Source organism: Brienomyrus brachyistius, chromosome 16, assembly GCF_023856365.1.
Source record: "Brienomyrus brachyistius isolate T26 chromosome 16, BBRACH_0.4, whole genome shotgun sequence".
In the NCBI taxonomy this organism is placed as follows: domain Eukaryota; kingdom Metazoa; phylum Chordata; class Actinopteri; order Osteoglossiformes; family Mormyridae; genus Brienomyrus; species Brienomyrus brachyistius.
The window spans coordinates 12,402,344-12,416,517 of NC_064548.1; positions in this window are offsets into that span (position 1 = coordinate 12,402,344).

Genomic DNA, 14,174 nt, shown 5'->3' on the forward strand with positions numbered 1-14,174 from the left:
GGCATTGGCTACAGGCTTATCGTAACCCTGTATTGAATAAGTCGTTATGAAAGATTGATGGATAATATGCGCGGGTGTTATTGAAATTCCGCCTGAGAGTCTCATAACCTATTGTAACAATTGGCCTGCACAGACACACCCAGACTAAGACATTACAGAACACTAATGCATTTTAACCATTGAACCATCCTATATATCAAAGAGAACAATCTGTGCCAACGACAAGAACCTCACTTAAGATCCAGTGTGACTTGGTAAAGATACTACGACTGCCACCTACTGGCCATGTGTGAACTCCATTAATATAAAAACTAACGCAGCAGTTATACTCAGCATCAGTCTTGCTAATCTATTGTAACGCTTAAGAAATTATGCAGGGTATTCAACTAATTAAATCAAACAAAGAAATATATATTTTAGTGATAATTTATAAAGTGCTTAGACAATATATTAATGTTATTTAAATTCGGTACGCGAACTGTAGAAAAAAAGTTAGTTGAACAAATGATTTTACCTTTGAAATGTGACTGGGCTCACTGAAGTGACTATATTCAATTCAAGAACTAGTGCTAGAACTGACTTTGAAATAATTTTGCATCGGCATGTTGACACTTCTCGTGCCAGCCATCGCAGGCACAACCCCTACAGGTCCAGGTTAAGGCTCCCTTTGAGAATAATAACCGACTTAGAAGTATCTGCGAATTTATGACTGTTTTATGGGGTGGAATAATGTCTGTTATTACCATTACAGTGTGCCAGGAAAAATATCGCCTTGATAAAAATAACTATATTTCACTATCGTTAAAGATTACTTTTATTTATTGCCAGTTTGCAGTCAGAGTATTAAGGCAATCTGTCTGCGAGTTTCAAAATAAAGACAAAATGGAACCACGACGACCACTTTTCTACTGAATATCTAATAAGATATTTAAAGGTGACTTTAGAAAAGAAACGTATTTTTTTCTGTGCAACCTGTAAATTACATAATCACAATTTCATATTACCGTGTAAATCACTGAGTTTTTATTTAGTGATAAATGTAAATCATATTAGTCTCAATCCTCGTACATAAACACTCAAAAACAATTTCCCCAATTTCTCTCAATATTTCTTGTTCCACCTACTGTGTTATGCTACATTTCTTTCTAAATTAAACTTATAATGAGCTTGAGGCTGTGTAATATTATTCATACTTCGCGAGTCTCCCATAATTAAGATACTCGTCAGGCTGTGGTCGGTGTTCACGTGCGACAGACCCCACTCGGATCGCCGTGAGTCATCGATGAGCGTTTTATTGACTCCCTGTATTAAACAATCCTTTCTGTCTTCTCAATAAAATACGACGTCAAACTTAAGTGTGATGACTTCTCATTTTATTTTAAACAGATCGTATTCGGAGCCTCGATATCATTTCATGGCTAGCTACCACACCGCCTCGAACATTGATTAAATTATATTACTGGGGGGGGTGAAAATCTTTGTATGACTATATAGTGGGTAGGATGGGGAGAACAAAGCCTGAAACAATACCGAAGCGATGAAACAGAGCTGTATAAGTGGCCTTTACCATTTTCCCTCCACTGGGCCTGGTAGTGATGTTTAGAGGAAGGAGAGGAGGGGGGAAGTATACTTTACCTTGATCAAAAGGCCTGGTTTTTCATTGAGTTGGTCAGTGAAGGGAACCTACAATTGCCATTCCTTGCACATTCACAGGCCCATGGAGAAGAATATATTGAAGGGCAGTACATTAATGATTTAACTATAGGGCGGCTCAGTGTAATCGCCCTCCAGTCACCAAGTTTACCAGTTTGAATTGTGTCCTCAGCAGACCAGTCACATGTCACATTGGGACCTTGAGCGTTGCCCCCCCCCCCCCCCCCCCACCTCCAAATTGGCCCTGGGCTGCTAGAAAAAAGATCGACTCTGTGTGCCAGGCCAAGCTTAGCTTACTACTATATATATATTTGCACATGTACATCTGGAGAGCAAGATGGGGAAAAGAAACATTCCGACGTTTCTGTACTTGTGCAAAGTGCAAATGTGGCATCATTTCATTTGACCTAGTTTTGGAACAGCGAGGTAGCAAAATCTTTTGCCTGAAATCTGCACTCTGTATCGCTTTCACCTTTCTGGGCAAATGTCCCCCAGAATCCACCCAGGGTCTTGTTGCTTCCAGAACATACCTGGTCCAGAGAACCTGAAACAGCACCTTCTGTCATTTCTCCATCTCCATGACCGAAAGTGCAGTTCACTGCATGTTCACCTTGCTGATGTAAAGCTATTATAAAATAAAGCATAATCGCGAAACATTTTCAAAGTATGAATAATTTTTTAAATAATCTTTAACATGTGTTCGTATCAAAGGCGATATTGTTGAGTGGTGATATTCTTGTCCATGCATTTCTATAATTGCGGAAATGATTCCAGAGGAAAATGTTACTTAACCAGCAGCAATTTTCCTTTTGACTTTCACCTGTGATAACATGGACTGAGGCCCATAACCCACAAAAGCGTCACATAGCGCGAGGGTTCAGGGTGGGGCTGTTAACCTGAAAACAGCTGATTCGAGGGGCAGGAAGAACTCCGCCGTAGCTCCTTCCTGCCAGTACTTATCCTGATTTGCTCCAGTGTACAAATTGCAAGTCGCTTTATATAAAAGCATTAGCTATGCAGCAGGGGTAAACTGCCAGTGGCAGGCGCCCAGGAAGGCTTACGCCCCTCTGCTGCCTCTGGCCAGTGGTGCCCGACTGAGACCTTGTTAGCTTAACATACTCATGAGGTATTGCCTTGCTCAATAGCACGTAAGGATACGAGCTTCACTACTAGGGTTCAGTGTCGCAAGGGACCTAAGGTAAAGAGGAAACGAAGCTGGATGGACTTTAACGGATGGCTCAGGCCTCTTAACTGCCATATCAGGCCCCTGCAGACGCAGTGGGATTGATGGCATGTGTTACCTTTTCTGGAGGTTGCCAGTCACCAACTTGTGCGGGTTTGGGTGCAGAGGTGCGATTTTGGAAGCATGAGCTCTTTTTCAGCCTTGACCGAACTTCAAATCGGTCAGGCCTTGCCCTTCTCATTTGCATCCAATACCACGTAATTTAATAAAAATGCCCTTTTAGAAATAAGGAGTTTTATAATGAATGTTTTTTTTTTTTGTGGTGTGCTCTGATATATAAGAATGATAACTGCAATGATGTACATTTGGGTATGGCTGGTAGGGGCATGTGCTTATCCATATTGTGGGAGTACTGTGCATGTTTAAGGGGGTGGGGGGCAGAAGGAGCCGGTCAGAGATGACTTGGTCCCTATCAGTGTTGAAACCAAACTTATGCCTGTGAATAATTGTTTTTTCTTCATTTTCACATGGCTTATGAACTAAACAATAACGAAGGCCAGTCATTGTCCACAACCGATGAAGGTTTATGGTGAACCGGAAGCACATCTCAGGATAATGAGGGCAGAGGGCACCCAGAACCAGAACCAGAATCAGAATCAGAATCAGTTTACTCGCCAAATGCACATAGTACATAGGAGTTTGACCTGGTGAGACAGTGCAGTAGAAATTCAGAATAGGAGTTAAAGGTAGGAAACAGCAACAACAATAAGTAGGAAAATGGAGTCCAAGAGTCTCTCACACGATGGATAATCCAGACACATCATGCATGCGTATGGAAGTGTAAGGCCGTGACGTTTATCCACTGCGTCATAAAAAAAAAATTTTTTTTTTCCTCGATGCAACAACTGTGTATCTGTTCTAGGAACCAGCAGAACTGCAAGTGCACTTTCCAAAGAGCTTTGGCTGAATAAACACTGTTACTGGTGACATTAATGACTCGCTAACCCTGATTTATCGCAAGGTAGCTCTGTCCGACAGAATCCACCATACATCACATTTTTGGCAGACGAACGCATGAGGTAATCGGCTCCTTAAATAGAGGAGAGTGATATCTTCTTTAGGCTTTAAAGCCAGCACTTAAGACAATAATTAATATGAGTTTTATACCCATATCAAAGCTCAAATTATGTTTTGCCATTTATCTGTGACACAGGCCCTTGTCAGCACAAAGAGAAGCTGACAAGGGGAAGAGAAGCTATTGGTTACAGAAGGTCTAGTTCAGGAACTAGCTACAGCTTCTCATTGTGGTTAACTATGGTTATCATGTATCATCTGATACAATTTTACCCATGCGGGCTGATTTTTACAGCAAAATCTGTATGTTACATTAGTGACAGGGAAAGTGCATGAATTATATTGAAAGCTGCACAAGTCTAACGATTCCAGGTTCTTGAACTGAGATTAATCAAAATCTTTAGCTATCCATTTATTCCTTCTGTATCTCGCAATTAAATGGCTCTGGGAGCGCTGTATAAGCATTTAGAGATATATATCACACCTTGATTTATTATGACTTATGTCGGAGAGATTACGTATTTCACGTTTCTATAGCACACAAACGCCAATAGATGGCGCCATTTATCCATTTGCAAATAAATCTCGCTGCTGTGGGCTTTCGAGGCCGTAACTTATCGCTGATCACGTGACTCAAATGTCGCTTCGTTACACAGTGTAACACATGGCCGAGAAGTCTCGTACTTTTCACTGGATGCAATATAGGCCGCCAATATGTTAAATAACTGAAGGCAATGAAGATAATATCCTGAAGGAAACTATTCGATTTCCGTAAATTATTTGAAATACAACATTCGTATGACTGCAACCCAGGACTTTGTCTAAAACAGTCTTATTATAAGAAAAACGGCCGTGCAATTCATTCATTAGTATAATTCCTATCGCATGTGTAAGGTTTTTTTTCTTAATCAAATAGTGCTGCAGGCTACCGCAGTCAGCCGCGGGGAGCCGGAAGTACATAAGCGGCTCTTCCTGTACTTCAGAGAGCAGAACAATGAGAACTTTGTGTCAGTACTACTGTGGATATATATACATATATTTTAAACACTATGTGTCATTAGAGTTTTCATGGATTTTATTTTATTAGAAACAACTCTCTTGATTGAGGCTAAAACTGAGCCGCAGTAAACCACTATACGTGATTCTGGCTATAGACTGTATTTCAGTCTTACGAACACTGTTTTGATTTATCCCTGAACACATACGTGGTAACCGTCCGCTTATAAAACATCACATATGACATAAACACCAATTTTCACATATAAAAACTGTACAATATATTTTTGTTGTTGTGATTATTATACTTATTCTTATTAACAACAACAATAATAATAATAATCATCATCATCATACATCCATAATAGCGTTCATCTTTGCATAATGCATATCACCTAAAACGGTACCTAACTGCGGGTGCAGTTATATTGAGAGACATGAACACTTGACCCAAAGTTTAACACCGGCCATCTACGCATCATTTGCTGTAATTGTCGAATTAATTCTCGACCCCTTAACGTCACGGCTTGCCTGGTGCTGCGTGGATTATATTACAACACCCATATCGGCATGGTCGAAAGAGTCGGGGGACCATGGACGAGAGACCTTCTATAAATGCAAGTCATTATCATTACCATTACAATTTTTAAGCTAAGACCCATATGTCATTTTCTCCAGAAGATGGGGCTATTATCCGTGGAAAGTTGAGCAATTTGTTAAACATTTTAAGTGCTACAACACTTCGCAAACGGCCAGGATATAACCGCTGGACAGTACCTTCATATTATTTCATATCTAACACGTTTCTCTAATAATCACAGCTAGCGTTTGCCAAGAAAGGTTCACATAAATGTGATATATAGCCTGTTGTTGTTCCAGTGGGATCAGTAGCTCGTGTATTTTAAAAGTTAAGGTTACTCAACGATCTGCCGATAATTTTACTTTGTGTCATCGTAGCTGTTACAAACTGCCTGATTTATTAGATAACTATCAATGAAACGTTATTTATTTCCTTATTGCATTTTAGTTTTATTCTAAATAGAATTATTAACTATATAATTATAATGGCTTCTAAAACAGTGTAAAAGGGAAACTGGAGTGGGTTATGTGCCGTCGATTATGTAGTTATTGCGACGAGTCGTCGTCCTAAATCTCAACGCGGGAGCACAAAATATGTGTCGTTATTTATCACTTGCTATCATTTGTCATTTGACTGCGAGCTCGGCACGTCCCTTTTGTGGTGGCCGTAAAGTAACGCGTCCAGCGGGGCCCTTCATCAGCCGTGCGGCGGTGCGGCATCACCTGCAGCAGAAGGTGAGCGGTGACCTTGTCCCGGCAAAAAAAGGAAAGCCTGTCATAAAGATCGGCCCCTTTGCGGACGGACATACGCAAGTGGAAACTTGGCGGAAATGGAGATCGGGGAGTCGGGAAGCCAGACAACCGGCGGCGGTTGCTGTCTTCCACCCCTTTTGCATGCGAGTACAAAGAACTGCCCGCACATCAGTGCTCACCAGAACCTCCCTCCAGGAGTTTGGGCCGAGAACAATTCCCAGCATCTGTTTCCTGCACAATAACATAGAGGATATTGGCTGTAAATCACACCAAATAAAAATAGAATCGGGACTTCAATCCCAAAGCAGTCGTGAGCTTTCGGTATTTAATGTGCCTTTGTTCACACACCTATACGTATAAAACAAAGAGGAAGAAGGGGAAACAGCAAGGAGACCATTTGACACTTAATAAACGTTACATGACGCGTTCCTGGTTTTATACGTTTATGTAGGCCTAGTTGGAAACCAGTAAAAGTTTGTATGGTGGTTGGTAGTATAAATAAAATAAACGCCGTGAGTGTGGACATGCTATTACCTACTTTTAAGAACTTGAATTTATGACGACTGACACGCAACACTCCACACACGCTTAGTCCACCCGTACTACCTTAATTTGTGCATTATCTGTGGTCAACCAAGTTCGCTTCTTATAAAAAAGACGCTGGCACCGCTTATAGGAGACAAGCCTACGAACTACTTTAAACACCGTGCGACGATCGGGTCTAGCAATATGGATTTAGATTTGCTTTCAGAATAAATGTGCAAGGGTCTGCCGGAATAACTAAGCGGAAGGCATTTAGATGTTTATGGGAACAGGTATCAGGCATTAGGTCACATCACTGGCTTTGTGCGAGTGTCTCGTAAACAGCTCAGCGTGGGCACACTGCAGTGCCGGGTATGACATGCTCCTGTTATTATTCCGGAGCCGTCCAACTCCCCGCCATCACCGTCATGTTGATTGGGCTGCATACAGTGATCAGCCCGGGGCTCCGGTCCCTTTGGCTAATAGCTCAGCTTCCCTCCACACGGGGCACCGCTCCTACGCTCCGTGAAAAACATCATTAATCCATTTTTTTTTCAGCAACAAACGGAAGCAATTGCCCCAGTCTTGTGGCAATGGTGCTCTTACTGGGGTGATTTTCATATTAATAAATAAAATACAGCACACCAGAGTCTCGCTATCGAGATCAAACATTCTCCCGAATTCATTTTTGCGTTCATTTTTGGTTTAAGGGCATGCAAAAATTAGTATCAGTGAAACTACACAATTGAAAAAGTAGTCTAATCTAGACACCCAGGATTTAGTTATTTTCAATTCAAGGGCTTTTTAAAGTAAGGTGCAACTGTGTTATTAATTAATTATAATTTATACAAACTGACACCTAAAAAGACTTGGCCCATGCATAGGCTGAAGGGGAAAAGCAAACATAAAATAGCATATTTTAAGTCACATTTCCAGTAAGGTTTTACAAACACTGATTGGTAGGTGTACTGTACACAGCGTGCACCTTTCCAAAGACCGGTCGATGGAGTCGTAGGATCTGGCTTCAGCTCACACCAAATATTTGAAAAACCAAACGTATTATCATCTCTGTTTCACATTTCTGTTCTTATTTTCTGCAAGCAGGCGAATTGAAGTTGTCATACTCAAATCTTCTCTCTAGCAAAAGGGGGGTGGGGTGTACAATCCACCGGCGACACACCTCAAGGAATGAAGGGGAGGGATTTGAGCCGGCATGAAAAAGAACGTGTTGGGAGTGACACGTAGTTCATTTCTAAATCATAATCAAAGTAGCATATTTTTTGAAGGAGGCGACAATGACCTTTAACTCCCCTTTGGTGAAAAATCGAGGGTCAAAAAAGGATTACATTAGGAAACATTCAAGTGGATTGTGGTATTGATCCAGAGAGGAGGAACAGATAGCAAGCCGCAATAAAATCCTTATTTACAACACCTCTGTGATAGGAAACAACAGAAAGCTGTGGAGCCCCCTCCCCATTCACTAATTGACGGCCTACTTCAGGCAGAGTCACTCACCCCTGCACTTACCCGGCCCAGTACAGTGAAAAGGAGCTGTACTGATGGCGGGCCACACACTGGTGGGCAGAGCCTTGGCCGAATCACCCCCCCTCCATGAAAGCATTTGTGCTAAAACTTGGGGGGGGGGCAATGCATGCTCACAACTGTCGGTTGCAGGGTGGTGCATCGTGGTGGTTGACACCCTGTGTGCCCCCCCGCCCCCCATCAGCTCCTGATCGCCTTGGGGGGGGGGGGGGGGGGGGGTTCCACTGAGCCCCCTCTAGAGGAAGAGGAAGGGCAAGGATGAGCTCTCTTTTCTCTAGTGCTGCACACAGACAACAAATGACTGCAGAACTGCTGCTCTCACAGTTTCTGCACTGCAGACAAAGGGGTAGAGATCCCGGAGAGGGGGGGCAGGTGCTTCCTGCATCTCTGGGGAGCCGGTGTGCGGCGAGCGCTAGTGGTGGGGGGCAGGGCCGTATGTGGGGGGAGGGACTACACCTGCTGGTGGCAGGCGGGGCGGGGGGTGGGGGGGACGGCGGCCGTGATAGATGAACGGAGCAGGGAGACTGACTCAGCTCTTCAGCCGAGCCTACCTGGGAGGAGAGCGGAGGAGGACCTGATTGAGGCCCGCTGTCATCGCCCAAACAATAACGAGCATCCATCTTTGGCCCTGCCCCAGGAAGGGCCGGAGCTTCCTGCCGCTCCACATCGAGGAAAACGATAGCGGCGAGAGCAGTGAGCGCGGGGATGCCACTGCAGGACAATAAGCCGCAGAACTGTGGGACTCTATTTGCATTTTATTTTCGGCGCAAAAACGTCTCATAAAGATGCGTCGTGACCGTCCATGAAACTGCTCAATGGATGGCATCGTATTTGTAAAGCCAAACAACCATTTCAGTGATTTACAGCCCTGCGATCTTTATACTCTATTAAATATATTCTAAATATACTCAATTAAGGGGCGGTGGCTATATGTTTTTAATTCATCCAGTGACTTGACAGCCATGTGGTGCCGATACTTGACGTGTTTTCGCAGAACGGCGTGACCTGAACCACAGATGTGACATGCAGTGCTTTTCACGACGCATTTGTAGACATTACTATGGCTCTGGAGTCTCAGGAGTCCTCCACTGTTATCTTGTGGACTCGTCTAGAGAAATTCGCTTAACCTGGATTTCTGCTGTAAGTTGTTTTGGATAAATAATAATTCATTACAGAACCTTTTTTCATAGTAAACAAACGGGGAGTCAAATGCCCGCCGGTTTTCCCCAAAACTGCCATAATGGTGCCAGAATTTGCTTTTATAAATTTCAGTATATTTTCTGTGGCATTTGATGAATCTGGCAGACTGCTCTCTCCGGAGCGGAAACTTAAATGGATCCCCCCCCAGGAAGCCACCTGCTTCTTCACTTATTGGGGATTAGAACTCACAGCAAACAATGGAGGCCAGCCAGCGTAAACTTGCATGTACGGCCGGCGTAAAATTAACAAAGAGCTGTTATATGGGGTGGGGGGGGGGGGTTGTTAAACCTCACTAGTTCACTTATCGAATCCCGCACACATTCTGATTAATACTGTAGGCCATTGTCCATAAGACGGTGGGCCTGCAGGTCCTGATTGCTCTTGTCACACTCTTTGGAAAGAAACCACTATCCGTCCCTAATGGGGGTGTGGGTGGCCGGGCGGGGGGCACTAGGAGAGGAAGGTATGGTTCCTCTTTGGCTCTGCCCAGCATGTTCATCCAGAGATTCTTCTGCAGATCTTTGCATGCTCCTCAGCTTGCGCCCTGCCCATATCCTGCTTCCATACTCAGATTCCAGGCCGTCCGTAATTACGTAAGTCCTCTGTGTCTCTCAGCTGTCGGTTCTATGCTAATTCATCATGAAAGCCAGTGACACAAAATCAAAACCCACAACAAAGCGTATTTAAGACATTTATTTTTTTTTTAAATCTACTTAATGCAAATATGTAGTTAATTACATATTAAATGCTTATCAAATAAGAGTTAGATTGATGTAAAATATACTCAGGTCATTATTTATTGCTGAACCTTCTCAACTCCATTTATAAAGGGTTGTGATATTATGGATATTACCAGAAAGATCACGCCACAGAAAAAGTATTTCACTCTGTGGTGTAATAAATAGCCGGCTTTATTCACTCAGAATACGACTCCCCTGCTGGACATCTGTGAGCGCGACGTCAGAAGAAGATGAGCTGTTAGCTGTTCAGTGTTTTCTCAGGATTCTTTGGATTTGTGTTTATTTTAACTAAAGAATGACTCGTAGTACAATGTTCACGGTGAGAAAACATTCCCGACGGCCAAAACCCACAGACATTATGGGCGCCGTGCCCCAGTGCATGCTGGTCCGCGTACAGTCTAATGGACACCCACGACTATTAACCTTTCACCTCTGCAATGACTTGGACTTTAGATTGGAGATTTCAGGAGGAAATAGATATTCTATAATGAGTGCTAGAGACTGTTAACTTTAATGATTCGAACGTTTGTAGTCAATGTCTTCCAGAGCCAGTCAAGTCAAAGATCATGGGGGGGGGGGGAATGCTGAATTGTGCAGATGTAAAATGACTGCAATTAAACTTTCAGCAACATGTTAATCTAAATAGAATTCACACAGAATGGAGAAAAAATCCTGCCCATAGGCCAATGCAAGGTATTTATTGACGATATCACAAGGGATTAACGATGATTCAGACGATTTATCTCCAGTTGAACAATACCGTTGTCTTGGCTCAGTCACAGATTGTTACCATGGAGAGCTGTTGTATGTTGCTCTGCTGGTGAGCGGCAAACGTATCTGCGCTGAATGAAGGCAGGACCGCATTGTACTAAAATAAATGAATTGCCAGCCCACTCTCTAGATGTTACCTGGGGACATCCAATGCCAGGGAATGCATTATGCATACTAATTAGCACAGCGGCTTGATTGCCAGTCGTTAGCGTGCCGCTACGCTAATGCTACCGGAACTGGCAGTAGCGATGTTGCAAAAAAAAAAAATTTAATCCCCGTAGCTTATATTCACTGAAAAAAAAGTTTTTTCTTGCGCATGAAAAATGCAAGAGGAAATCAGGTTTTGTATCGGTTTTTGCCCCCCCCCTCCATTCTGCACACTCATTGGTAAATGCATGTATGCCTATATCCAACAAATCCACCAATTGGAATAAATCCTTTCCGAAGTCGGGGGAGGGGGAGAAGTGCTCATGTTACTGCTGTTAGGAAACACGTCAATAAATATTGCAGCAAAATAATTGTTTACAGTCAAAATTAACATAACGTGCATTCCTCAGCACCTAATAAATTAGAGCCCCCACTCATTAGCATCGGAATTGATTTCCCCTAATTCTGAAGCTCCACACATTCACCGCATGTGGGGAGATGGGTAATTATATGGACCCGCTCCAGTCCGCTCACGTCGGAAGATCTCACGCAAGAACTGCACAAAACAAGCAGCATGATACATTCAGCGTATAGAAATCCGCAGCTGTATTAATTAGTGAAATAGATAATGATATTAATGTTCCTCTCGTGATATATATGTTCTTCCCAAACAGTAATTATTTAAAACATAAAACCTAATCTGTTAACTGATGCTTCTTCATGCCTGCTGTAAAAGAAATCTATATTTTTGGTGCTGTAATTTCTTTGCTCTTCCCAAAGAAAATAAAATCCCTATAACATTCATACAGAGATACTAGTTTACGTAAACAGTTCACACATCAACTGTGGGGTTTTTCCTTATGGCTTGGGGGTGGAGGGTGGGGGGGGTGACTTTGGGATCCAGGAAAAAAGAGAGAACAGAACGTTCCGGAAAGATTCTCTTGTCTTTGGTCTGAGGCTTTTATCTGTTCAGTGTACAGTGTCAGTCTAATAATGAGGCCGGTGCCCTCACCTCGGCCCATGTGCTTGGGCCGCTCCCCATTAAGTGCCGGGGCCCCTCCCACCTTTCCTTTGGCCCATCCTGACGCGGGGAAGAGGGACGGTGTGCCATGCCCCTGCTCCGGCGGCGTTGACAGATTTAGGACTTGCCGCGGACGGCGGCGGACAGAAGCCGGCTTACTGCGGATATGCGGGACGCGCCACGGGTGCTGAGCGGTGACATCTGCACCTTAATGAGCGGGGTTCACATCCCCCCCCCCCCCCGCATGGCACTGTAAATCAGCCCGTCGTCATGGCACCAGCAACATGTACGGGAAGCATTACTTAATCACTTTAAGCGCAGTGGCTAATTTTTGGCTGAAAGGCTGTTTCTGATGTGCTCCTCTGAGCCAAGGTCGTGGGCAGCATTTAGCATTGCTCCACTGCCCCCCCCCCCACTAGACCCAGAATACATACAGGCTTACACACAACTAGTTCTGTATTAAAAAAAACAGAAAAGAAATTAGCAGACCAGCTGTAGTTAGGCTCTGCTCGTGTACGGTGAGGACCGCATCTCCACACGCTTCATACTCAGAAGCCCCCCAGACAAATCCCAGACTCCCAAACTGGTGTCTTTCCCCCATTCCAGCCACTCTTGGCCCCTGGCTCATTCCTGGAGCACTGATTTGTGAAGTGCCAGAGTCAAAGGGGATTACTTTGTAGATGCTGGCTTCTGCTCACCTGTGTTCCTGCTGTCACATGCAATACTTCTCTTCGAATGGCACTTTCTGGAAGATCTCAGAGCCAGGCAGGCTAAGCTGTACGAGGCCTGTGGATACAGGGGCTTCTTTAGGTAGTCGGCCGCGGCGAATGCCTGTGCCCACGGGGTCCAAAAGATGCCAGTTTCCCTGCCCCAGTCTCGCTCGATGCCGCCGCTGCTTTTTCCAGGCCCTCCATCCTGTACTGCAGAGGCAGTAATTGCCAAACGGTCATTTAACCTTTTAAACGTTGCCACTGCACCTGACTTTTGGTGGCGGCCCGTTCCTCCGGAGAGGAGGGAGGGAAAAGCCACCCCAGGCTGCCGTGAGACTGAGGGCACTGGTGCTTTGATGTGCGACTCGTAGTGCAGATCGAACATATGCACACAGTCATCCATCACCACGGCCCACCCCTTCAAAATGAAACATGTTTTATTCACTTAACACAAGACAAACCTCCATATCCACACTGATATTAGCGGCCACTCCACAGACGGTTCCGGGATTGCCGTTGCTGTTTCGCTCACATTCCTTTAGTGCACGCCGATTCTGCGTGTGTGATTGCGGATCGTCGGGAAGGCGAGACCCGGCGAAATGGAGGCACAACTCACCTCGACTGTCCCCCCACCCTTTAAGTGTAGCCATATGCGATTACAGCTGTTCACCATGCAGCCGTTCCCTTTTCTCCTTCCACTCCTGGAAGCGTTTCTCAAATAGCCTTCCTTACGGCCGCTTTCCATCCGGGATGCTAAAAATGATATGTAACGGCACCCTGGTTGTTTTCTGCATCCAGGCACATGTGATACTTTAAGGGAGAATCCATAGAGGTGGGAAGGATATTATTGTGTACAAGTGGGGGGGCTGCCTGACACCAGACCCTGGCATCTGTGTGCTGGCCGTTATCCCAGAATCCCCTGGGAGGGAGTCTCCTGTTCCTGTGAGCCAGCTCTCCTGTCCTCCACATAACTGCGACCACATCCGTGCGTAGATGCTATTCTCTCGTCTGTGTAGGTGTTTGGGGCCCCGTGGCCCCCGACCCCGGGAGCCGCGTTCGGCGTGTTGCGGCTTCGTCTCCACTTCATCTCTTGGGCTGTGGGTCTCAGGGGTCCACCTGACATGCAGATTGTATTCCTGCCTCCTCACCTATTGCTGTTTTCTTTTTAAATGTGCCCGATGTTTTCCCGCTTTTTAGACGAAAATAGTGCTTTCCCGCCACGACATGGATGTTTACATTTGAGGCGACTCTCATAGCTTTTTGCCATCCGGGGGGCCTGTTTG